Raw genomic sequence first — 24,331 nt, 5'->3', positions numbered from 1 at the left:
ATGAGATGAAGTCTTCCTTATCTAATGTCATGGGTGTTAAAGGTGAGTTTGCAGTTTGCACTTGTGCTTTCTTGCTTACAATTTCATTATGTATGACCAATTGTTACTATAAAATTGTCGGGATGTACTTAAAAGGCTGTTAAAAACAATGGAACATCAACTACTCAACAACCGTGCGGCCTAACACCAGAAACTGAAGTCGGTTCCAGTTCTGTGTTCGTCACTCGACTCAACAAAACTTGATGAATATGTTTGCAAATTTGAATCCTCCTTCTGGGACGCTTTGGTTCTTCACCAAATGTATCCTTATTAGATAGGGATGGTGTAGTGGTTGCTAAGGGGTATGTCATGACGAGACAATTTGGAGATTGCAATGGCGTAAAAGTTCTCACAGTGAAAAAAAAGGTCTACATAGAGGAAGTCTTGGTTGGTGATGCTCTTGTTTACGATGGGCCCCAAGATGGAGTTAGATTTTTGGATGGCTTTAGTCTTTGGAGGTCCTTTAATTTGGCTCGGTCAAGGATGCAGTTTTCTTAATAAGTTGTTTGGGATACGCAAACTTTCTGAACTTGGGATTTTTTAGTATGGTTTGGTTTCTTTATGTTTTGAATGCCGTTTGTTTTTTGTTTAATATGGATGTCATAGTGACTTGACAAACTTATGGTCTTTTTTTGGTATGGATGAGTATTTACTTTAATATGTTCGTACTATATCTATTTATTAAATTTGATTGCAGTGTATGTATGCTTGTTTGCTTAGCAGGTTGAAGAAAGTCCTAACCCATTTTTAACTCTGCCTGTGCAAATTAATATAATTGGTTTGCATTGCCGGTCCCAAGCCCGGATAAAGGAGGAGGGAGGATGGTGGAGCCTTGGAATGTTTTCCAATTGAACGTTGGGATTCTCGAACTAAAGGTGTGTACTAGTCTTTGCTTAACATGTTGTAACTTAGTTTAGTTTCTCTTGTTGGTGTTTCTGTAGCTTGTCGAATAATGTAAAAGCTGCCTGTGCCTAGCTTAGTTAAGACGGTTGTCACTTACACTCTTCTTGTTTCAATGGTATATAGATTGCGTTAGCATTACTTGATTTTGTTGCTATATTCCATGCCTGATTGTACACATGTTGAGAATCAGAGGCAAAATATATCAGATGCTTTGAATCTACTTGATCGACTTTTATTTGGGATTGATGTGAATGTTCAGGTTTAGAAAGTAGGTGTTTATGTTTATTATAGGTTTTGATAAGTTTTGTTTGGGTGTGATTATTGGTTTTGGATTGAAATGAGGATTTTGGTTTTATTTGCAGGATGGATGATTTTGAGTTTACTTTGAGAATGTGCTATATTTGATCTTCTTGACATTCCGTTATATCATGGTTGGATAGTTGACCCACAGGTATTCACTTGTCTAATATATTTGCATGCACAACTTTACCGTTTCTTTTATCAGGGTGACGAAGAGACTTTTTCTTTGTCCCTCCAACTGTATTTTTTTACCTTCATCCATTGACGATACATTGGCGTGGGGGGAGGGGGCTATAACTTATGTGTCCCTCTGTTTGTACCCGTCTGTCTTCTTTCTCCCTTGTTCCAATTTCAGCTCCCCTTAAACCTTTCTCTCTCTGAAGGTAGATTGATAGATTGTTTGTTTGTCTGATTACTCTGAAATTCTAGTATGAATCTCTATACTGTCTTTGATTTAGAGAGCTCCTGGAAATTTTGTTGCCTGTCTTGTGCTTTGCCTTGTTCATCATCTTGGGTGTGTTTGTGTGCTGAATTTTGGTGTCATGGTTGATTATTTAAACAAAAATTTAGTGCATGCTGTTTCCAGTCCATATCGAAACAAACTTTAGTACATCCTGTTGTCGCTCTACTCTATTCTAGTATGTTCAGTTTGCACTGAACTTCAGATGCACTCGATTTGCTCTCCACTTGCCTTGAAACTTCTGTGGTAAACATCAGCATGATTACATACTGTCACAATTGCTTTAAGTGCTCTCGAAGCTTCAGCGTACCATTTCTCTGGTCTCCAATGTGTGTGTTAGTGTGTATTTATAATGTGAGGAAACTTAAAATTCTGAATAGTGCCCTAATTTCTGTAAGTGAAAATTTTAGTACGTTTATACCTTCTGTTAACCTAGCCTAGAAGTTACAATCTTGTGGCTTAGAGTTGAGAAGGGATAATGGATATATGCATGTCAATGTATTGGTACGACTTTACTAATAACATTGAACCCATACCTAGTTTGATGCGGAAAAGTTTTAAGTATTATTTGTTGGGATTTGATTCGACGTCTGCCCCTATTGGCTTTCTCATTGTGCCATAGGGATGAATTGGTCCCAGATATGTAAACCATCCCCTCAGAACTTTTTTCACCAAATTTTCCAATGTTTTTAGCCGATCATCATGGATGGGAAATCTATAAATGTTTTTATCTTTGTAGTTTGTAGAAATATGAAGTAGAAAACAGATGTTATTGTGATTTTTATACGTCTCTTACTACTATAGATGCTTCTGTACTTCTTTCTTGTCTCTGTATTTTCAATAAATTTCGTACCGCATAAACTAGTGTTAGTTATAAAACCATTGTTGGTCTTTGTTTTTTCACTTAGGAGATTTTGTGGCTCGAGTGTTACAAATCAATCCATCACCCAAGAAAAAGTCAATTACTATACATAGATAAAGACACCGATACTACCTAATACCCGATTTACACTCTATTTATGAAATTGCGGTAATCGAAATGCTCTAGCCTAGCTAGAGGAACGAAACATAACGAGACATGATAACGAGGATCCACGGACGAACGAAAGATTATGTCATCATTCAAGGATTCCGGTTTCACAATGTGAAGAGCTTCAAAACTACCTCCTTTTTGTTTTTCAACAAGGAGTTATGTGCACGCGCTAGACCCTTTGGTTGGGCGCTTTCCTTCCTTTGATCGAGAAGGGCTGGTGATGCCTTGAGCAGCTATGATTTCCGTTTGACAGGCACACCTTCAGTAACTCACTATCAACAAACCTGCCTTCACCATGATAAGGACTCCAAGTTCTTATGGCAGAGCACGAGGAGATTTATCATCAATATGATGATGGGAATGGAAACTAGAAGCACGACCCGGTCTTCCGGTCTTCCTGTATCAAAATCTTCCTGGTATCAAACTAGAAGCACGACTCCGGGGCCGGGGCCAGGTAACAAAATTAAATCTTCTGTACCGATATCAAAAGGCTTTACTTTATATATACTCTCCGGTGTTTGTAAATTCTAATGTTTCATCTCAAGGTTATCACGTGTCAACTTATAAAAAAGATTAATATCTCTCGCATGTGATGATTGTGCTCTCTCAGTATTAACATTATCGTATTTTTATACTGTTTTTTACAGATTGCATCGGTTCAGCCTTCAATGTAAAAGGAGTGATGCAATGCCCTAATTGCAGAAAAGTTGAGAAAGGTCAATGGCTTTTTTCTAATGGTACTCGTTCATGTCTAGAGCTTAGCTTGGAGGACTGGGCACATGATGAGGATCTTTATGATCCAAGTTACTCTAAAATTGTGAGTACTTTATGGTAGTGGCTCATTAATAGTTATTATGGAGTTTATTCTCTACTCACATGTTTTTCATATTCTTCTCATTGATTGAATTGTGGTTGCACTATTAACAGATATAAGTTATTCACCTTAAATGCTATGTTGTCAGAGGCGCTTCTAAGGCGGGTATTAAAGCGTTAGTCAAGAAACCTAACGCCTTGCACCTCCCCTCTCCCCTGACAACCTAGCTTGAATGATTGTGAATAAATTTACTAGATATGCTGAGATGACGTCCTTAAAATGGTGTAATGTGTTGCTTCACTTCCAAAACCGTTCTTAATCCTCCCTTGAGATAGTAGGTGTCATGGTTGATTTGAGATGAGACACCTGCCCAATCCACTCAATATGTTGACTCTAACAGTTAACCTAACAAGCTACTTAACCTGTAATCCAAAATATTAAAATATAATGAAAACTCTTCTCAGTTTGAATAGAAAAATGAGGATTACAGAGTTGCCTTGTTGAAGCTCTTGGAGAGAAATTGTCTTCAGGCTACTTACAGGCACCAATAGCTTTCATTGTAAGGGAGAAATTTTACTAAAAAAAAATCAGCAAGTTGTGGATTGGATGAGAGACCAGTAACATGTCTGATTTGTTGTAGCTAGGGTCTTTTATCTATTATCTTTGTATTTTCTCACTAGTAAAGTCAGCATATGCTTAGTTGCCGTGATTCGAGTACATGCGTTTGGTTATCCACTATCCAAGCATCAATCAAAACGTTTTACTCACAATCTCTTCATTTTGATTATTTTATATGTACCAACGACAAGCTATTGATGGCCGTCCTTTTACTGGTTATTGTCTGTTTTTAATGAGGTTGTTTGTAATCTTTGCAGGTTATGAACACTAGTTCCTTTTATTGATTGCGGTTTTGGTTATTGTGGAATGCTTCGTAGTTTGTGGTGCTTTACTGATAAAGGTAGATATTTGTGTATAAATGATTTCTTTTTATGAATTGAAATTTGCACTTCAATTTTGTAATTTTTGTAGCTTGATCAGTCGTAGTAATTAACTTCACATGCAACTTACAATTAGGTGAACCATTCTTATACAGAGAAACAGTTCAATCATATTATGGAATTGAACAATACGAGGTGTGTGCTGGTGGTGTAGGTGTGGTGTTGGTGGTGTGGCGTGTGTTGGTTGTGTAAGTTATAAGAAAGAAGCTTTTGCTGAATCTAATACACTCTGAAAATCCAGGTGAGCAATGCTTATTTGATCAAAGTGTTTTCTTAATTTTATGGAATTGAACAAGTATCAGTACTTTAGATTTTAGAATGTTGAATTTGAGTTGGAGATAAGACAATAGCATGGTGCAGTGGCGGATATGAACAATAACAAATGGTTAACAGGGTGAGGCTGGGTTTAGCAGCCCGGAAATATCTGTAGAAACTAGGGAGTTTAGAGGGAATGCCTGTATTAGTAGTAATGAACTGGTGTGATGTATTATAACTCTACTTGTTTTTTTTGGTATCTAAACGTCTCACTCAAGCAAAATATGTGAAACATTGACATATAGATTTTACTCCTCTTCTCGCACCAATCCTTTCTATTTGGTGTTTCACTTTCCAAATCAGTGTAAACTTATTATTATAAATTACTTCAGCACTTCTACTCAATGTTGCCTCTAATACCTTAGAAAAGGTGAGTAGTTAGTAAATCCCTAGTTAGGCAAGATGAGTTCAAGTGCAAAATCCTTTTTTTTTCCTTGCCTTCCATCAAGCTATTTCTTTCGTTACATTGCTAGATAACTTGTTTGATGATGCTGTTAGGTGTTGAATCCTGGCATGTGGTACTCGTACTTTGCCAACTGGGCAAAAATCATTTTTAGTAGTATACTGTACATATATGTCGTCAAATTCATCTTTTAAGTAATTCTTCTTCACTACTTTTTTATTTTTTTCCGCTATATTCGTAAGTATCTTGTGCACTTACATATCTCCACAGACTACACATGAGTTGAAGGAGGAAATGAATGAGATGAAGTCTTCCTTAGCTAATGTCATGGGTGTGTTAAAGGTGAGTTTGCACTTGTGTTTTTTTGCATATGATATCAATATAATATCATTTTGGTGTGAATGTATGATCTAGAACTTATATTCTCTTATCATTTTGGTCTTCTGTACTTGGGAGTTGATTCCTTATTGTTACCGTGGTTACAAGGTGTTACCGGCATTCTTTGCAGCAAATTCTGTCACGAGGTTTTGTTAACTGTGACCATAATGAAGTACTGAAGGTAGGTCAATCAATAAATTTTTGGATAAGTCTACGGATAAGTTGTAAATTTCAAAATCCATACTCATTCATTATGTATGACTTTTTGGTTGTGATTTGTAGTAATGAAAATTAGTATTTGATCAGATGTACTTGTGAGGTTTTATGTTTATTGATAACTTTTGTGGAATTCATTAAAAATAAAAGGGAGACATGTTATGCAGGTAAATGTGGTAAATGGGTGGCGGGGGCCAAAAAATTTTTTAAATACAAAATTGTTTAGTAACGGCAAGAAACCGTTACTAATCTCTTCATTAAGTAACACTTACGTGGAAGTAAAAGCGTTAGCAATGGGTGCAAAAACCATTAGTAAATGCTTCAATCAGTAACACATATTCTACGCTTAACAAATGTTACCAACTTATACAAACCGTTACTAATAGCTAAAGGAACTTACATTTTATAACCGTTAGAATCTAAAGGAAACCGTTAGTATTGTTAAAAATAAGTAACACACGTGTTGGCAAAAAACCGTTAGTAATTAATTTTAGTTACGCTAAATAACCGTTACTATAAATAATGTGTAACGGTTAAAAACCGTAACTAATTAAATTAACACATTAATAACGCCCAAACAGTTACGCATAAAAACCGTTACAAATATTTTTAGTAACGGCTATAAACCGTTAAGGATATCCTATTTTGGTATAGTGAATGTACTATTTTTGGACCAATTTATGCAATGTACTATCTCAATTTGAGCAATTGACACAATGACTCTAATTCAGGCCAAATTAGATGGTCAGAGTGATGACATGTCAGGTGAAAAAAAACCCTAAATTGAAATTGACAAGAAATTCAAGATCACTTCAACATCAATTGAAGTAAGTTTTCACATTTTCATTGTATTCAAATATTATTTTACCTCTCTTTACAATTTTGTGTTTTAATTTAGAGTTTTTTTAATTTAAGGTTTTTTCTTCACCTGACACGTCATCACTCCGACAATCTAATTTGGCCTGAATTATTGTCGTTATGTCAATTGCTCAAATTGAGATAGTACATTGCATAAATTGGTCCAAAAAATAGTACATTGTTCCAATTGGTCAACTTCGAATAGTACATTGCCCTTTTTAGTGTTTTAGTCATAAAACTAGATTTTGGACCCGGGCATACGCCCGGGATCTATTAAATATTTTGTGTGCTGAAAAGACTTTACAAAATGTCTCACACAAAATTTTAAATCAGAATATATTTTTATTGAAAATAAACCGAAATACATTAATGAACATCGATTATGGTGTATAAGTATTTGGAAACTAAAGGATCAAATTGAGATAGCCTCTTCACTTTGTAGTTTAGGATATTAATCCGTAATTTTCAAATGGAATTATCTTAAACTCGATCTAGCTTGTATAATAGTTTTCTTAGATTTATGGGGATTTAGCGGCAAATTTTCAAATCAGAATATATTTTTATTGAAAATAAACTGAAATACGTTAATGAGCAGCGATTATGGTGCATAAGTACTTGGAAATTAAGGGATCAAATTGATATAGCCTATTCACTTTGTGGTTTAGGATATTAATCTGTAATTTTCAAATGGAATTATCTTAAACTCGATCTAGCTTGTATAATTGTTTTCTTAGATTTATAGTGATTTGGCAGTAAATCACCACCGCTTGACTTACGTACTAATGTGTACAAATAACTAAAATATCTATCAAGTCATTAAAACAGATTGATTGTTTCCATATCCTCAAAGAATACACTACTCCCACTTGAAAAGATTTATCACATGAACGTGTTCTACGATGAATTGATGAATACAAAAAAAAATTATCTTTCAAGAAAATGCATTCACCTACTTAGAATACTCCCCCAATTATTTTCTCTTTTTCTAGGTGATTGTTTGTATACATGAAAAATATACTTATTCAATTCCAATATGAATAACAGAGAAGATCATGTCGTTCTATGTTTTTCATCAATGTGAACATGCCAAAGTGTTAACGTAAGATTTGGTGGGTAAAATAAGTAATGACCATTAATTTTCAGATTTGAACAATCAAATAATCAAATGGATGAAAGAAGTGTGTGTCTTTCAAATAACATTCCCTTTCCAAACTTGAAGCTTCTAACACACACCTTGAACTCATAATAAAATGTTCAAATATTCAATCTTATTCCACCTTTTTTCTTATTTCTTAATGTAGATTTAGCTATTCTCAATGTTTCTGCAAGCACATTGAAAAACAAAGTTCGGATGAAGAAATAGTACCACAAAACTCTTCCAATATTGCACTAATGTTGAAAGGGTTAAGTTTGATGATATTAATAAAGTGCCACAAAAATAATTATAACAATAATTCACAATCATTCTTCACTCTTTTGGACCAAAGAATTATCATCCATCAATTATCAGTAGAACACTCGTAAGAATATTTAAGCTTCGATATATTTTACTCCAAAATTATTAAAATTCCTACAACCAAAAAATGTTTAGGTGGCTCTCTTTGCAACCAAAGTTTGTTGTGTATCGAATAAAGGTTGTTGAGTTATTGCAAGTTCAACTGTAGTTCCATCGCTTTGAAATGCTCATCACACTACTAAAAAAAAGTGGTTTTATATCGGCTAAAAAGTGATATAAAAGACTTATTATATCGGTTTTTCAATAAATTTCAAACCGATATAAGTACCCCCGATATAACAGATAACTGTAACCGATATAATAAGTGAACCTTTCTAGATCGGTTAAACATGAACTGATGTAATAATCTTATGCATTTATAACATAAATTCATTAAAAATTGATATAACTAACAGAGAAACCGATATAAAAAAGAGTTGTTATATCGATTTTTTTATGGTCTATTATATCGGTTTTGATATTGTCTGTTATATCGGTTTTTGTAAAATTGTTTAATATCGGTTGTTAACCGAAATAATAATATTATTATTATTTTTTAATATTAAAACCAATGGTAGCACCACAAAATAACCTGCAATCTCACTAACAAAAGAAGACTTGCATAAGAAAGCTTGCTATAGACAATTTTCTATTGAAAAAGTATGTGTTACACTTTCATGTACAAAAAGTTAAAACTAAACAAAAAACCCAAAGCAACACAGGATGCCTCCATGTAAAGCTTCCTTGATTAGTTCTCTAACTTCCATTCCATGCATGTACAAAAAAAATTAAAACTAAACAAAAAACCAAAAGTAGCACATGATGTCTCCATGTATAAAGCTTCCCCCATTAGTTCTCCAATGAAAACTTGACCTATACACAACATAAATTGAGCACTTCATCAATACTTTGCAAGAGAAGCCTAACAAAATAATACCATACACGTACACCAAGCAAATTAAACATGTAACTACTCAACTCCAAGAGAAGTCGCCAACCTAACATTGAATATTATTTTACACTATTTCACACATGGCAAATAAGTGTAGTAGAGTAAGTGTAAGTGTTTACTTAAACTTCCTATCAATTGCTTAATCAAATGAGGTATTGAAAGGCTTCAATGGGAAGGTAAGGGACAGACTGATTGTTCCTACCAGGCACTCACTCAAGCTCACCTACGAGTGCCTTCCTGGCTTCTGTACTTGTAACGCCCCAAATCTCAAACAATTATATACCTATGATACGTGACTTTTCTGGAAAAAAATTAGGCAAAGTCTCCTCTGTATTTTTAATATTTCATAAATATAAAACCTGTCATAACTTGAAAATTTAATAAAAATACATCCAAACCAAATATAAAATCTCATACCTCAGTCGTAAATTCAACTACTAGAAGATATATTGATTCATAGAACCAGCTACTTAACCATCTCGACCAATGACAATTAAATTAAGTAACCAATCCTCGAATAAAAAAAAAACTATAAATATACAAACATCCCAGAAACCCTAATACACGACTTATACAATGCAACTAACATACAATGCAACTAAATGCGGAGGTCTGCTTCTTTTAGGTCATAAAGGGAATAGGTTTCAATCAAACTTGAAGACGAGGAATTGATATCTAACAAAAGATGGATGTCGAACTTGTTTAAGGTCATAAAGGGACATGCCTAACAAAAGATGGATGTCTCCCGTGCATGTTTGAGGAAGCAAAAAAGAGAGTCAACACCCATCTCCATATACTCATCTTTTGTAATAAATAGTTCAGACTGATGTTTTAATCAGAGAAATAAATCATAGGAAATACCTATTCTCCTTGGTTGATAAAATCCAAAATGTATTCAACTAACTCTAAACGAATATCATTAAGCTCCTCGTCTTCGTATGTCGCTGCTTCCCCAAGTTCTTTCAACTTATATTTTGTCGACATGAGAGGATCTTCTATAAGGTGCTTCATAAATTTCATTCCATAAACACCGCATTCCTTATTCCCCGTTTGTTTAGGGCACTACATAGAGACAAAAAAAGTCACACACAGAGGATTAAACTATGTGGTATATCATCAGCACAACTATTCATTCCTCACCTTCACCAATTCCCAAGTCGGATTTCCTTTAGTTCTTTTTCCCATTTCCATAGCTGCCACTTTCATTGCACTTCACACAATGGTATCCATTACGACTTAGTATTCTAAAAATGAAGCCGTGAAAAAAAAACAAGAAGAATGAAATACTCACTCATTCACTATGAACTTTACATCCAAGTCAATAACCTTTTATACCATGGAGTCCAACCAAAACACTTCCATTGATGTCATATCAATGATTAACAAAAGCCAATGACCCCTAAAGCCACAAAAGTGGACAGATTAAATGACAAGTAAGATTTAATTACATACAAGTGGTTAAAATTAAATAACTAGTAAGATACATTGAGCACACATGAATATGTAGTACGTACACACTTACATGGTGGAGTATGGCACAAAAATCAATTGATCCTTTCTCACAACTTTCATTCTCTTTATCAGGTTGCGTTTCATCTCTTCTCTATCTCCAAAATCATTGAAATGTGAAGGATGGAAGAATCCATATTTTGCTCAAGAACTTTCAAATCGGTCGTAGAGAAACTAAAAAAAATAAGTATAGTAAACTAAATGGCAATAACACCCAATGTATAAAAAATTCCTCTTGAGACAAATAGTTTACCTTAGGTATGCAGTCATTGAGTTAACCTCAAGCTTCTTCATGTTACAAATATCTAACAAATCAGATTTTAAGAAATAATTGAATGCTATCTCTTTTTCAAACACCCCGTTCTCAAGTGGAATACTTATTTGATTTGATTTCATCATCTTTTCTATAATCTTGCCAAACTTTTGGAGCTGACTTGCCACTTCACCATTAGCTGCAAAAGAATCATCAACCACATCCTACAATCAAGTAAAAACATTAAAGTTAATTACGATAGTTCTAAAAGCATAACTAATAAAATTTGGAAAATATACTTTACCTTATCACCTACTATCACCCAATTTTCAGGCCAAGCCACAAATGAGTTGTGTGCATCTAAAATAGTGGTCAAAACACCACGTACAGGTATAGGGAGAGGGGAGTCAGGACACAATACACAATCAATCGACACTCTTCCTACTCAAGAAGAGAAAATAAGTGAAGAAAATCAATTCTACCATTTCCTTATGCTTTGCCCACTAATAGTTGAAATACAAGAAGAGAACAAAAAGGATATATAGGAAATAAGTGAAACATAAGGAAATGGTCAGCAGAGTAAGCCTAATTTCCTGATAACTAGCTGAACCTAGAACACCGTCAACTGAAAGGGTTTCTTTAACTCCTACTCAGCAGCCACATGCAACTACAAGTACACTTACAACAGTAAATGGAGATGTTCACACAACACCTACACATGCAAACCCAACACTAGGAGCGAGCAAAAGAATACAAGACATATAAATCAACCAACACAAAGAAGTTTTGAAGGTTTAAATCCCCAATTCAACTGTTTTACAAGATAGAATCCTTAATATAACAAGGAACATTACTACCTCCTTACGCAATGTACATGCAACAAACCACCTGCAGGCACTATAAAAATAAATGCATACGAATATATGAACTCAAATGGAACAGGTCTGGCGGCCTAATTGGAAACCATGCATAATGGTGAGACTATCCTAATGTTTTGTGTAAGCTCAGATGCAAGATGTTGACTATTTTTATGAAATGTTACCCAAGGTTCTATCTTAATTCACTACAAGAAAAGTTACTCATTCGAGAACATTCGCAAACATGGAAATTATGCAAAAGACTAGTCAACAACCTAAAGCTAACCAGTGATTGGTACTACAAGTCTACCAATCTGGTTTCATTGATAAACAAATAATCAATTCTCGTAGTGAATTCATGATACATAAGTGTATTTCCCTTAATTTGTATAAGGACTTCACTATGGACTTATAGAAAATTAAAGAGGATGAAAGTTGCAACTGAGTCCTCCACTGCGGATCTGCTATATGGAATGTTGTATTTCCCTTGGTATCTACTATGTTGATCAAAGAAGGTTCTGAATTGAGTGCAGGCTCACTAAAAATATTTGTCAAAACCACTTACATTGCTTCAGGTTCACCTATCATTTACAGACATGAAACAAATAAAAAGATAGAATAAGTTATGATCCATAACGAACAAGCAGTGTTAAAACAAAGAATCCAAAGAGTCTATCTTTACCTGCCTATGGTTGTTCTCCAATCCCTAATCTTCCTTTGTACAGACACTGAATGTCTTAACCTTATCCTTACACCTTCAAGAACAAAATGTGCTTGATAGAAAAAAGATATGAAAACAACTAGATGAAGAACAATAACATGGGTACAAACTGTCTCGAGCAATGTTGAAGCCAATAATATTATTGGCAATCATTATTGGCAAATTGAAGCCAATAATATTATATTCACTCAAGACAATAAAATTTCCAGAAAACATTTTCACCGAAGGAATTTTAAAGGCGCGACAAGACCTAGGTCGTACGGTCAGAGTGGATGAGGTTTTGATTTCTATTCAAAAGAGTAAACGGAATTGAAATAAATTTATAGAAAACTTGAAGAGAGAAGAGAGACGTGAATAACCTGCCGAAATTGGATTTGCGAGAAGAGGGTTTTTCTTTTCTTGTTGTTGAATGGGTTCGAAGAATTGAACTTGAGACTTCTTCTCGACTTTGAGCCTGAATTCGCAAATCGAGAGCTGAATTGAAACTCATTTTTGCTCAAAAGTATTCTGAGTTAGAGTTGGAGACTTTTGGTTAGACCGATATGAGATATCAGATGAAATATTATATCGTTTTGGTTTCAATTTTTGGTTCTGAATGAAATTCTCTAATATCGCAAAAGCAGAACCGATATATATAAAATGAATTAGTTAGGTCCCTGGGAACTTTGTGATATGAAATATTGAAATTTATATATCGGTTACAATAAAACCAATATAAGAATTTAGCAACCGATATAAGAAAACTTAAAGTGATATAAGAAATTTTGGCCGAGGATAAAATAACGGTTATATTAATAACCAATATAAAGCAATTTTGGAACCGATATAAAAAGTCTTTATTTTAGTAGTGTCATAATGCAAATTCAATAATAGCTTTCTTATGCAATACTAAGAGTAGCTCATATAGGACTTCAAATTATTATGCAACTTGGCAAGATCCTACTCCATGATTACATTCTATAAGAATCCATACCCATTTATGAAGTTAGAGAGATGAAACATACTTGGCAGGATCCTACTCCATGATATGAACATTCTATAATCATTATGACCCATATCTTTTAGTATTATCACATCTTCCTGCACTCATAATTAGCAAAAATTTTGAAAATTTATTTTTAGCACTATCCCATCTTCCTATACTCAGGAAAAAAAAGAACAAAACTTAGGAAACCAAAGACAGTCGCCTCGATCAGTTAATTTAATCCTCGCTTCTGAATGAAGTGATTTCACTCACCATATCTTGTATTTGTTATAAGAGTCAGTTCCAATTTATGTTTTAGGAGCTGAAATGAAATATAAGAAGGTTGTATATATATTCCGTTCAAAGAAAGCCAATGTATTGTTTATAAATGAAATTAGTTAAGTACATATACTTAAGGTTTTGCTTACCATTTGGGCCATAAAGGAAACCGTCCCAAGTGCCAAATACAATTTTGCTTTTGAGTTCATTTGTGTTTCCCGATGATATCCGAATACAAAATCTAGATTGTTATAGTCAGCTCTTATTGTGATAAAAAAAGCTTTATGGATTCACATGTAAACGTACTCTATTGCTCTATATACATTGAATAGAAAAACATCACATGCATAATCGTGCATTACATCTACCTGTCTTCTAAATATGACTATCGGTGATCGTCCGATCCTTTCATAGTGTTCTTAAAGTGATAAAATTGAAGCACAGTTTACTACATTAATGAGAAAGAACTTGGGAGAGTTTGCACCTTGGCATTGATTTCATGTTAGTTTTGACATTTTATGAATCGAGTGTTCGAGTGTATGTATGTGAGAGGTTGTGTTTGGATGATTATTAGATATTTCATTAGATTATCTAAAGAAACAATGTCATATACAAAGAAACATAAATCAAATGTGCAAATAAAAGCACCCTTCATAATAAGCTGGTGTTCTTTTTACAGATTTAGACTTTCAATATGTATTATCATATTGTAACCTGCATGTGTTTGAAAATCAGAATGAGATCCAAGAAAGGAAAACGAAAATGAAGAAAAGTGCATATGTTAAAAATGTAAGAGTGCGTGATGGGTATTCGGGCACTTACTCAGGAAATATATTGGTTTACTTCTTAAGAAGTTAATAGCCAACAACAAATGCAAATTCCAGGTATATGAAAGGGTTATGCGAAAAACATATTGAGTGTTCTAATTCTGTATATCTCACATAATCCTTAGAGAATATGGGAAACCGTCAGAAGCTGATTTTACACCCTATAATAAGTTATTAACTAAAGAATATGTAGTGTTTTTGAGGTTGCGTTAAGGATATATTCGAAATAAGTCGGTGTTTTATCATAGACACTTAAAGTGTATCATTTAGGTTTTACAAATCACCTATTTTTTTAGCAATTTTTTTATTTGATCAAATATATAAGAATTTGAATACTAAAAATGTTTGATTCGTAATAGGAAATTACTTTCTACAAATCACCTATTTTTTAGCAATTTTTTTTATTTGATCAAATATATAAGAATTGGAAATATACTAAAACTCTCAAAATATAAGAATTAGAAATACACTCAAACTCTCCAAAGAGGTTCCATGTACGTGGGATGGTAGGATATTAGAAAAGACTATTTCCTTAGATATATATTATAGTTGTACCCTCTTGGCTCTACTTTTTGAGTGTTCACAAAGTCTCCAATATTTGTAAAACTCTTTGACTAATTACGAAAAAGTAGAAGACTAATATGGAAAAATTAGACAATTGGAGCACTCACAAAGACTCCATTTTTTTTTTCTAAGCTCTATTACTAATTACGAAAAAATTTTTGATATAAAGGAAACAATCCCATCTAGAGTTTCACAGATTCTCCAACTTTTCCTAAACACTACAGCTAATTACGAAAAAATATGAGACAAAAACTAAATTGCTAAAAACAATAGTTTCCACCAAAAACGATTTTTCTAAAACCCTTACGCCACAAAGAATAGTTTCCACACTAATCTTAGGTGAAGTTTAACATAACAAATTTTCTTTCTAGAAAAAGACAATGATATAACGAAGGAAAAAATGAATTGAGTTGCCTGAACATTACTTTCTACATTTGTTAACATATGACTGGGACAAAAAAGGAAAAATAAAAGTCAATTAATCCTAAAATAAGTAACAGTGTACACCCAAAACTAAGCGGACAACAAATAAAATTGTATTGTATGCACTATATGTCTATATGGGCCTAAACAAATAAAGTTGAATAGATTTAATGCATCATCCACTTTGGAATTTAGACATTTAGTCATCGTTAAGGATTTCAAAAACCACAGAAATTATGACATATTCCAATTGAATTTCTAAATTTCTGAATTTTTTTTCAACACTATAATGTAAATTCTAATTTTATAAATATATATATATAATAGAACATATAATAGAAAATATATATATGCAAATTACAGTGGAAAATTAAAATTATACAAAAAATAACATCACAAAACATATAATAGAAAATTTTACATCCATTCTAATGTAAACTCACATGTATAAAAAAAAATAAAAAAATAACGACAAACCAATAATGACAAATATTTTAAAATATATATAATACTACATGAAACTAAGCTCAAAGAACAATTAATGGGAAACTGAAAACTAGTTGCAAATGCATCAAACTAACCTCAAATAATATTTAACGAAAAATCGGAAACTTGATGCAAATGCAAACATTAAACTAATCTTAAAAAATAATTAAAGGAAAATCGGACTATGGATACAACTGCATTAAACTAACCTTAAAGAATAATTAATGGGAAATCAAAACTTGGATGCAAATACATCGAATTAACATTGTCAGTACCCTCCACTCTTAACCACTCGTGGCAGACCACGTGTCTAGACTACAAGCAGGTCGTCCAAACGACCTAGGAAACATAACCGCTGCAAGCTGGTCAACAACATCATTAATGACAGATCATTACTTCGTAACGGAAGGAGTAAAACCAATCATCAAGACAACACAAAAGGGTGATCTACGCCTATAAAAGGAGGCATCTTCTCCGTCCCCAAAGGAGAGGCTGACATTGTCTCCATCTCCCACTCAATCACTCAACATGAACTACGTCTGACTTGATTCCAGTTCATTAGAGAACTGGATACGTAGGCAACTCAGAGCACCGACCTGAGTTCAGTCAAACATCTTATACAAACCCTATTCTCCAAGATTGTAAGGTCATGCCTAAACTGTACCTCCACATTGGCGCCGTCTGTCAGTTCGTTTTCTTGAGAAAAAACATTCACATTATTTTCTCAAGCCCATGAAACTTGGTAAAACCACCAGGGAAGAACAATTAGCATTCTTCCATTCAACTATCAATGGCATCAAGCGAAAAGTCAGCGTTCTAAGAGATAAGTCTACATTCAACTATCCTTTATTTATACTAATCTTTAATCTTAGATCAATTCGGATAATCTATGCACACTTCTATATTGCAAGATATTTCAGATTTACAGATCACTTGCAATCAATTTAGTACCAACCCGAGAGCTGCAACTACCACCATATCACACATTCCTTTACGGCGAATCGGTGCCAATACAGATCTAGGAATCAAGCTTACAGGTCGCTCCTTACCAGGTCAACTAAGGTGCTGATTCAACCACTATCAAACAAAAATTTCAGAGCATGTTAATATCATTGAGGAGAAGCGGACACCCGCACACCAGCATAACTCATCACAGAGCTAGATCAAAACCTCAGCCAGAGCTCATGCAAAGATCTCCGCCAGGTCATCCATCAGCCTTCCATCAGCTTAGGTCATCCTCAGCCAAGTCGTTCTCAGCCAGGTCGTCCATTAGATCAACACATCATCAAGCCAGGTCATCCTCAGCTCAGGTCATCCTTAGCCAGGTCGTCCTCCTCCAGGTCATCCTCATCCAGGTTATCTATCAGATCAGTGCATCATTAGCTCAGGTCGGACAAAAATAGAAAAAGATGATTTTAGAGGAGAAAACAGTGGATTTTGACCTTGAAAATAGCCACCACAGAGCAAAACTTAGTGGTGACAGCGTGCGCACCACCGAGATCTTTCCGAATTGGGCTCATACGCGTGATTCTGACAACTGTAGCCAAAGTTATGGCCAAAATACCAAAACACATACAAACTTACTCCAATTAGCTAAATATCATCTCATCCTCAGATCAACTCATCCTCAGCTTTGCTCATCCTTAGCTCAGGTTATCCACAAGATAGGCCATCCTCAAGTTAACTCATCCTCAGAATAGCTCATCCTCAGCTCAGGTCGTCCTCAAAACAGACCATCCTCTGAACAGCTCATCCTCAGAACAGCTCATCCTCAGATCAGTTCATCCTTAGTTCAGGTCGTCCTCAAGACATGCCGTCCTCAAGTCAGCTCTCACTCGAATTGCAAAATGGAAGCTCACTCCCTTGCAGTTTATTGCAAGCCAATCAAGCTAGGGGCTAGCCATAGCCACCTCCGAACTGGGACAAGTTATTTCACTGGGGCTAAACAACATTAACACCTATAAAGGGCTGCTTCTACTACAAACTAGGGGCTAGTGATAAGCACGCTAGCTAAAGGTTAACGATCAGTCATAGTAATGCCCCCAAAAGGCTTACTAATCAGCCAGGGTTAAGCTTGATTCAACCATAGTGACGCCCCCAAAAGGCTAGTTATCAACCATAGTAACGCCCCCAAAAGGTTAACTATCAACAAAAATGCCCCCAAAAGGCGTACAATCAACTTAACACCAACGCCAGGGTTAAGCTTGATTCAACCATAATGACGCCCCCAAAAGGCTAGCTATCAACCATAGTGACGCCCCCAAAAGGCTAGCTTTCAACCATAGTGACGCCCCCAAAAGGCTAACTATAAACAAAAATGCCCCCAAATGGCGTACAATCAACTTAACACCAACGCCAGGGTTAAGCTTGATTCAACCATAGTGATGCCCTCAAAAAGTTAGCTATCAACTATAGTGATGCCCCCAAAAGGCTAGCTATCAACTATAGTGACGCCTCCAAAGGCTAGCTATCAATCATAGTGATGCCCCCAAAAGGCTAGCTATCAACCATAGTGATGCCCCCAAAAGACTAGCTATCAACTATAGTGACGCCCACAAAAGGTGTACAATCAACTTAACACCAATGCCAGGGTTAAGCTTGATTCAACTGTAATTACCACTCAAAGGCTAATTATCAGTCAAAACCAATCTACAAACTACGATCTATGCACTACGAGCTACGACATACGATTTATGATCTATGGATTACAAGCTACGATCTATGCACTACGACGTAGGACCTACCACATCAAACTCCCAACAAAGCTCTAAGTAACAAATGACATCCAGCCTACAAACACAAAAAAATTCAATTCGCAGCAATCTCCATTTTCAACCAAGTAAGACACGCGGTCCCCTTTATTATCTTTCTTTACACGACTATTCTACAAACAGTGATATAAAGAAAGGGGGCTATGTCAGTACCCTCCACTCTCAACCACTAGTGGCAGACCACGTGTCTAGACTATAAGCAGGTCGTGCATATGACCTAAGGTCAGGTCTTCCAAACGACCTAGGAAACATAATCGCTGCAAGCTGGTCAATAGCATCATTAATGACAGATCATTACTTCGTAACGGAAGGAGTAAAACCAATCATCAAGACAGCAAAAAAGGGGGATCTACGCCTATAAAAGGAGGCGTCTTCTCCATCCCCAAAGGAGAGGCAGACATTGTCTCCATCTCCCACTCAATCACTCAACATGAACTACGTCTGACTTGATTCCAGTTCATCAGAGAACTGGATACATAGGCAACTCAGAGCACCGACCTGAGTTCAGTCAAACATCTTATACAAACCCTATTCTCTGAGATTGTAAGGTCATGCCTAAACTGTACCTCCACAAACATATTAAAATAATTGTCGGGAAATGAAAACTAGTTGGAAATGCATTGAACTAACCCTCAATGATTAAATTAATGGAAAATCAAAAACTGGATGCAATTGCATTAAACTGGCATCAAAGAAAAATTAACTATAAATTGGGAACATGATGTAAATACGTAGAACTAATTTTAAATAATAATTAATGGGAAATCAGAAACCGGATGTACCTGCATTGAGCTAATCTCAAAAAATAAACTGGATGCAAATGCATTGAACTAACCTCAAGAAATAATTAATAGAAAATCAAAAACTATATGCAAATTCATTGAACTAACCTCAAACATTAATTAACGGGAATCGAAAACTAGATGCATGATAAGCGTCTAATTGTTACATATTTATACCCAAATCTGTATGAGTTAGTCTATTTATCTTATACATTTTTTGATTGATTAGCGTGTTTTATGGTTTTTGCAGAAATTGACTTGATTACGGGAAAGTGCTAAAAAGGACGGGAAGTTGATCGAAGTTAAAATTGTGAGGCTTGCTTTCCATCAAATAGTTAATGAGCCACGCCAAGGATCTGTTTGTGGAATATGGGCCTAAGAGTTGGCCCATTAGCTAAATACCAAGTGGGTTAAAGACAAGAACCGAGACATAAAGACTGGACCAAACCAGTTAGTAACTAATGCTTGTACCAGTTCAAGTCCACCTGAGATGCCCCGTAGCAACACTTATATTTCTCTCCAATTTCTCATGAACAGGAGTACCGAATAGAGAATAAAACATCCTGATAATTCCAGTGATGGAAATGGAATACCGAATGAAACAAAACCATCTGTCTAGCAATCCATACATCCAATCCCACCCGATCACCGACTATGATTCTTAGGAAAATAGAATCTCAATAAGACAACAACTAGTTATTCTCCGAATGGATCGAAAACGAAACTCTTGCGACCGACTTTGAATTCTATTCGAAATCAAACACTGCTCTAACCAAACCTCTATATATACAAGGGGAAACAAAGAGAGGGGGGATCGCTCCATAACACTGAAACAGAGAATAGAATATTCAGAAAATCAGATCTTGGGGGAGGAGAAACTCAAGTTAGCACCAGCGGAATTGAAGCTTGAGCAAACCGAATTGGGAGAAGACGACACCACTGCTGGACTACGGTTTTGCGATGATTATCTTTTCTTTTAATTTCGTTTTTCCCTTCAGTGATATTGTTATGTATAGCTAAACTCCAAGTCTAGGGCAGATGAAACCTTAGGCTAATGGTTGTATTTTTTTGGGATTAATTTCGATGATTTCCAGTTAGTTTAAATTGCTATATTCTTCTAGTTTCATGTATTGATAGCTAGCTTATATCTTTCATATAGTATGTCACGCATGCTTTATAGTTCGATATTCGTTGCTATTAGTTAAGCCTGTTTTAACTGTTGACATCAAATTTAGATATTATTCATGCCGTAAAAAGACGAGTAATTTTTTGAGTTTGATCTGTAGTGCCGAAACTTTAGAAGATACATGTTTAGTTAAGATTATCACGATCATATCATCGAGAAAGCAAGGGTTACCTTTCCCTCATGCTACTCGTATTAAATCTAGAACATTAAAATTACTCTTAGAAATATAAACAGAAGTCTATGGTGGATTCTATAGTCCTAGAGTTCTCTCCATTTGATAAAACCCAATTACTTAAGTTATAGTTTTTGTAGTTTAAATAGTTTAGTAAGTAGTTAATTCCAACTTTCTCTAAAACAACATTGTTCGAATTAGGATAAGTAATATTTTAGTATTCAATTGTCCCTAAATAGTAATCCCTGTGGGATCGACCCATTTGCCGCAACTATTTTCAACGATAGCTGTGCGCTTGCGGTTTAACTAGGGTTAGATTAGTCTATTTAATTAGACCGACTAAATTCCTATCAAGTTTTTGGCGTCACTGCCGGGGATTGCAGTGGTACAATTGAGTTTTAAAGTTTTATTTATCGTGATTCGTAGTTTAAATTTAGTCGTAGTTTTATTATTTCTTAGTTTTCGTGTATAATTTTGATTTTTGCAGGCAGTAAGCAAAGATTTCTTCGTACAAGGTTGATAGGCGTGATTTTGTTGTGGACTTTGTGAAGTTGCTTGCTTGTCGTCACCCGGCGTCGCAAGTAGCCCTCGAAGGCTCACGCCGGAAGTACGTCTCTTTCCTTTGTGGGGTTGAATTTTGTTTGTTTCGTGTGTTTTGTTTGTTTTATTGTTTTTTGAATTTAGGAAGGTTAAATCACATTGACCAGCCTTAGACATCTTGCATTAGGACAGGTTTTATCCCACTCACTAGGAAAACCCTTTTTACACGTGGATCGAGTGACGGTGCTTTTGCACAAGAACTTGGAATCGTGTTATTTGGGTTTAGAAGCAAATATATTAACTAATATTTAAAATTCAATCTGGGTTGAAATATTTTCTTGGTATTGTTTGTGTGAGCATCATTTGCATAATTTATTAGAGTCTTAAGTTTTAGAAGTGGTTTATGATTGAGACTCGATCCGATAATCCAGAGTTAGCACCATTTGATTCAGAAATTGAACGGACACTCCATAGGAAGATTAGAAATCTCGCCGAGTTAGAGATACCCATAACCTTTGTCGGCAATACACCAATTTTCTTTGACATGGTGACAATAATAATGGCGTTGTTGCCCAAGTACCTAGGTCCATTAAGGAATTCATATATCCTACTAGGACGACTCGACCGTCTTGCATCGTTCCCCCGCCGACCAATGCTAATCACTTTGAGTTAAAGCCCAATCTGCTTGGGCTACTTCCTAAGTTTAGGGGGACTGATGAGGAAGATCCATATCTTCATGTAAAGGAATTTGAAGATATTTGTGGGACTATTAAACTTCAATAGTTTAGCGATGAGGCTATAAAGTTGAAATTATTCCCATTTTCTCTTAAGGAGAAAGCAAAGAGTTGGTTTCACACTCTTCCATCAAATTCCATAACGGGTTGGGAAAAGTTATGCGTTGTGTTTTTAAAAACTTTTTCCCTAATCATAAGGCGACTGCTTTTAGAAAAAGTCTATCATCATTTTGCCAAAATGATGGAGAGTCATTATGGAAGTGTATGGAGAGATTTAAGGACATGCTCTTGCAGTGTCCTAACCATGGCCTAGAGAAAGGTAGGATAGTCCAGATTCTCTATGAGGGTCTTGATTTTAATTTTAAGGCTATGATTGAGACCATGAGTACTAGAGATTTCTGTGATAAGACTGTAGATGAAGAATGGACCTTTTTAGAAGAAGTCTCTAAAAAGGTCCAACAATGGGAAACTAGCCGTGAGCCTAAGAAGGTGGCTAGTAGCACTACACAAAATGGTTTGTTCCACGTTGACAAGGAATTTGACACGAACGCTAGGATGGCCACTTTAATTAGAAGAGTTGAAGTCCTCGAGCTAGAAAAAGAGACAAAGTCTCCAGCTTCGGTTAACAATATTGAGGCCATTGGTTGTGTTTTGTGTGATAGTCTTGATCACGTTATAGATAATTGCCCTGACATAACTGCACAAGTCAATGCTTTTAATTCATACAAAAAACCAGGCAATAATCCTTTTTCTAACACGTATAACCCAGGGTGGCGTAACCACCCCAATTTGTCTTGGTCTAAGGGTATGCATCAGGGAGGCCCTACTGAGCAAGTGAGATAGATTATTCAAAACCGCACTCCACCTAAGTTTAGAGATCCAGGATGCCCTACTATATCTTGTGTTATAGGTGATCATATGATTGAGAAGGCATTACTTGATTTGGGGGCTAGTGTTAATTTGTTACCTTATTCAGTTTATTTACAGCTTGGTCTTGGTAAATTGAAACTTACGCCGATTACACTTCAACTGGCGGATAGGTCTGTCAGGGTTCCACGTGGTATTGTTGAAGATGTTTTGATTCAGGTTGATAAATTTTATTTCCCAGTTGATTTTATTGTTCTAGAAACACAACTCATTTCAAGATCTTAAACACCATATTCCCTGTCATCTTAGGTCGTCCATTTTTGGCCACATCCAATGCCATCATTAACTGTCGTAATGGAGTGTTGAAGCTTTCTTTTGGTAATATGACTACAGAACTTAATGTGTTTAATGTGAGTCAACAACCTCCTGAACTTGATGATCTTTGGGATGTTAATCTTATTGACAGTGTGGTTCACAAGACTTTCTTGGAAAGTTATTCAGATGACCCTCTTGAGTCTTGTTTAACTCACTTTGGTGGTGATTTTGATGTGGATAATTCTATTTGTGAAGTAAATGCTTTGTTTGATGCCACCCCAATCTTAGATACTAATAAGTGGAAAACCAAAGTAGAACCACTTTCTCCTTCTGAGTCTAAACCAATTCCTTCCATAGAGAGCCCTCCTCAACTTGAGTTGAAACCATTACCTGATACTCTTAAGTATGTCTTTTTGGGGCCTGATGAGACCTTGCCTGTTATTATTGCTTCTAATCTTGATAGTGAACAAGAGAGTAAATTGCTTAGGGTTCTTAGAGACCATAAGACAGCTTTAGGGTGGACTATTACTGATATTAACGGGATAAGTCCCACTGATTGTATGCATCATATTCATCTAGAGGAGAATGCTAAACCAACCCGTGAATTCCAGAGACGGCTTAATCCTAACATGAGAGAGGTAGTGAGAGCCGAGGTTCTCAAGGTGTTAGATGCGGGTATCATTTATCCCATCTCTGATAGTCAATGGGTGAGTCCGGTTCAGGTTGTCCCTAAGAAGTCTGGTATTACGGTAGTTAAGAATGCGAATGGCGAGTTAGTTCCTACCCGTATGACTACTGGGTGGCATTTTTGCATTGACTATCGTAAGTTGAATCTAGCCACTAGGAAAGACCACTTTCCTCTTCCTTTTATTGACCAGATGCTTGAACGGTTAGCCGGTCATAAGTATTATTGTTTT

General features: G+C 35.4%; 1 long non-coding RNA gene across 1 annotated transcript; it reads right to left on the bottom strand.

The window, feature by feature from the left end:
* Positions 1 to 11,681: 11,681 nt before the first annotated feature.
* Positions 11,682 to 13,030, bottom strand: LOC147524499 (uncharacterized). Its single transcript, XR_015219536.1, has 3 exons — positions 12,864 to 13,030; positions 12,466 to 12,538; positions 11,682 to 12,364 (listed from the first exon to the last, which is right to left on the bottom strand). It is a non-coding gene; the product is annotated as an uncharacterized LOC147524499 (long non-coding RNA).
* Positions 13,031 to 24,331: the final 11,301 nt, after the last annotated feature.

This window comes from Coptis chinensis, chromosome 1, assembly GCF_015680905.1.
Source record: "Coptis chinensis isolate HL-2020 chromosome 1, ASM1568090v1, whole genome shotgun sequence".
NCBI lineage: Eukaryota > Viridiplantae > Streptophyta > Magnoliopsida > Ranunculales > Ranunculaceae > Coptis > Coptis chinensis.
The sequence above is the reverse complement of the archived record's forward strand: the minus strand, read 5'-3'. Positions and strand labels throughout refer to the sequence as shown.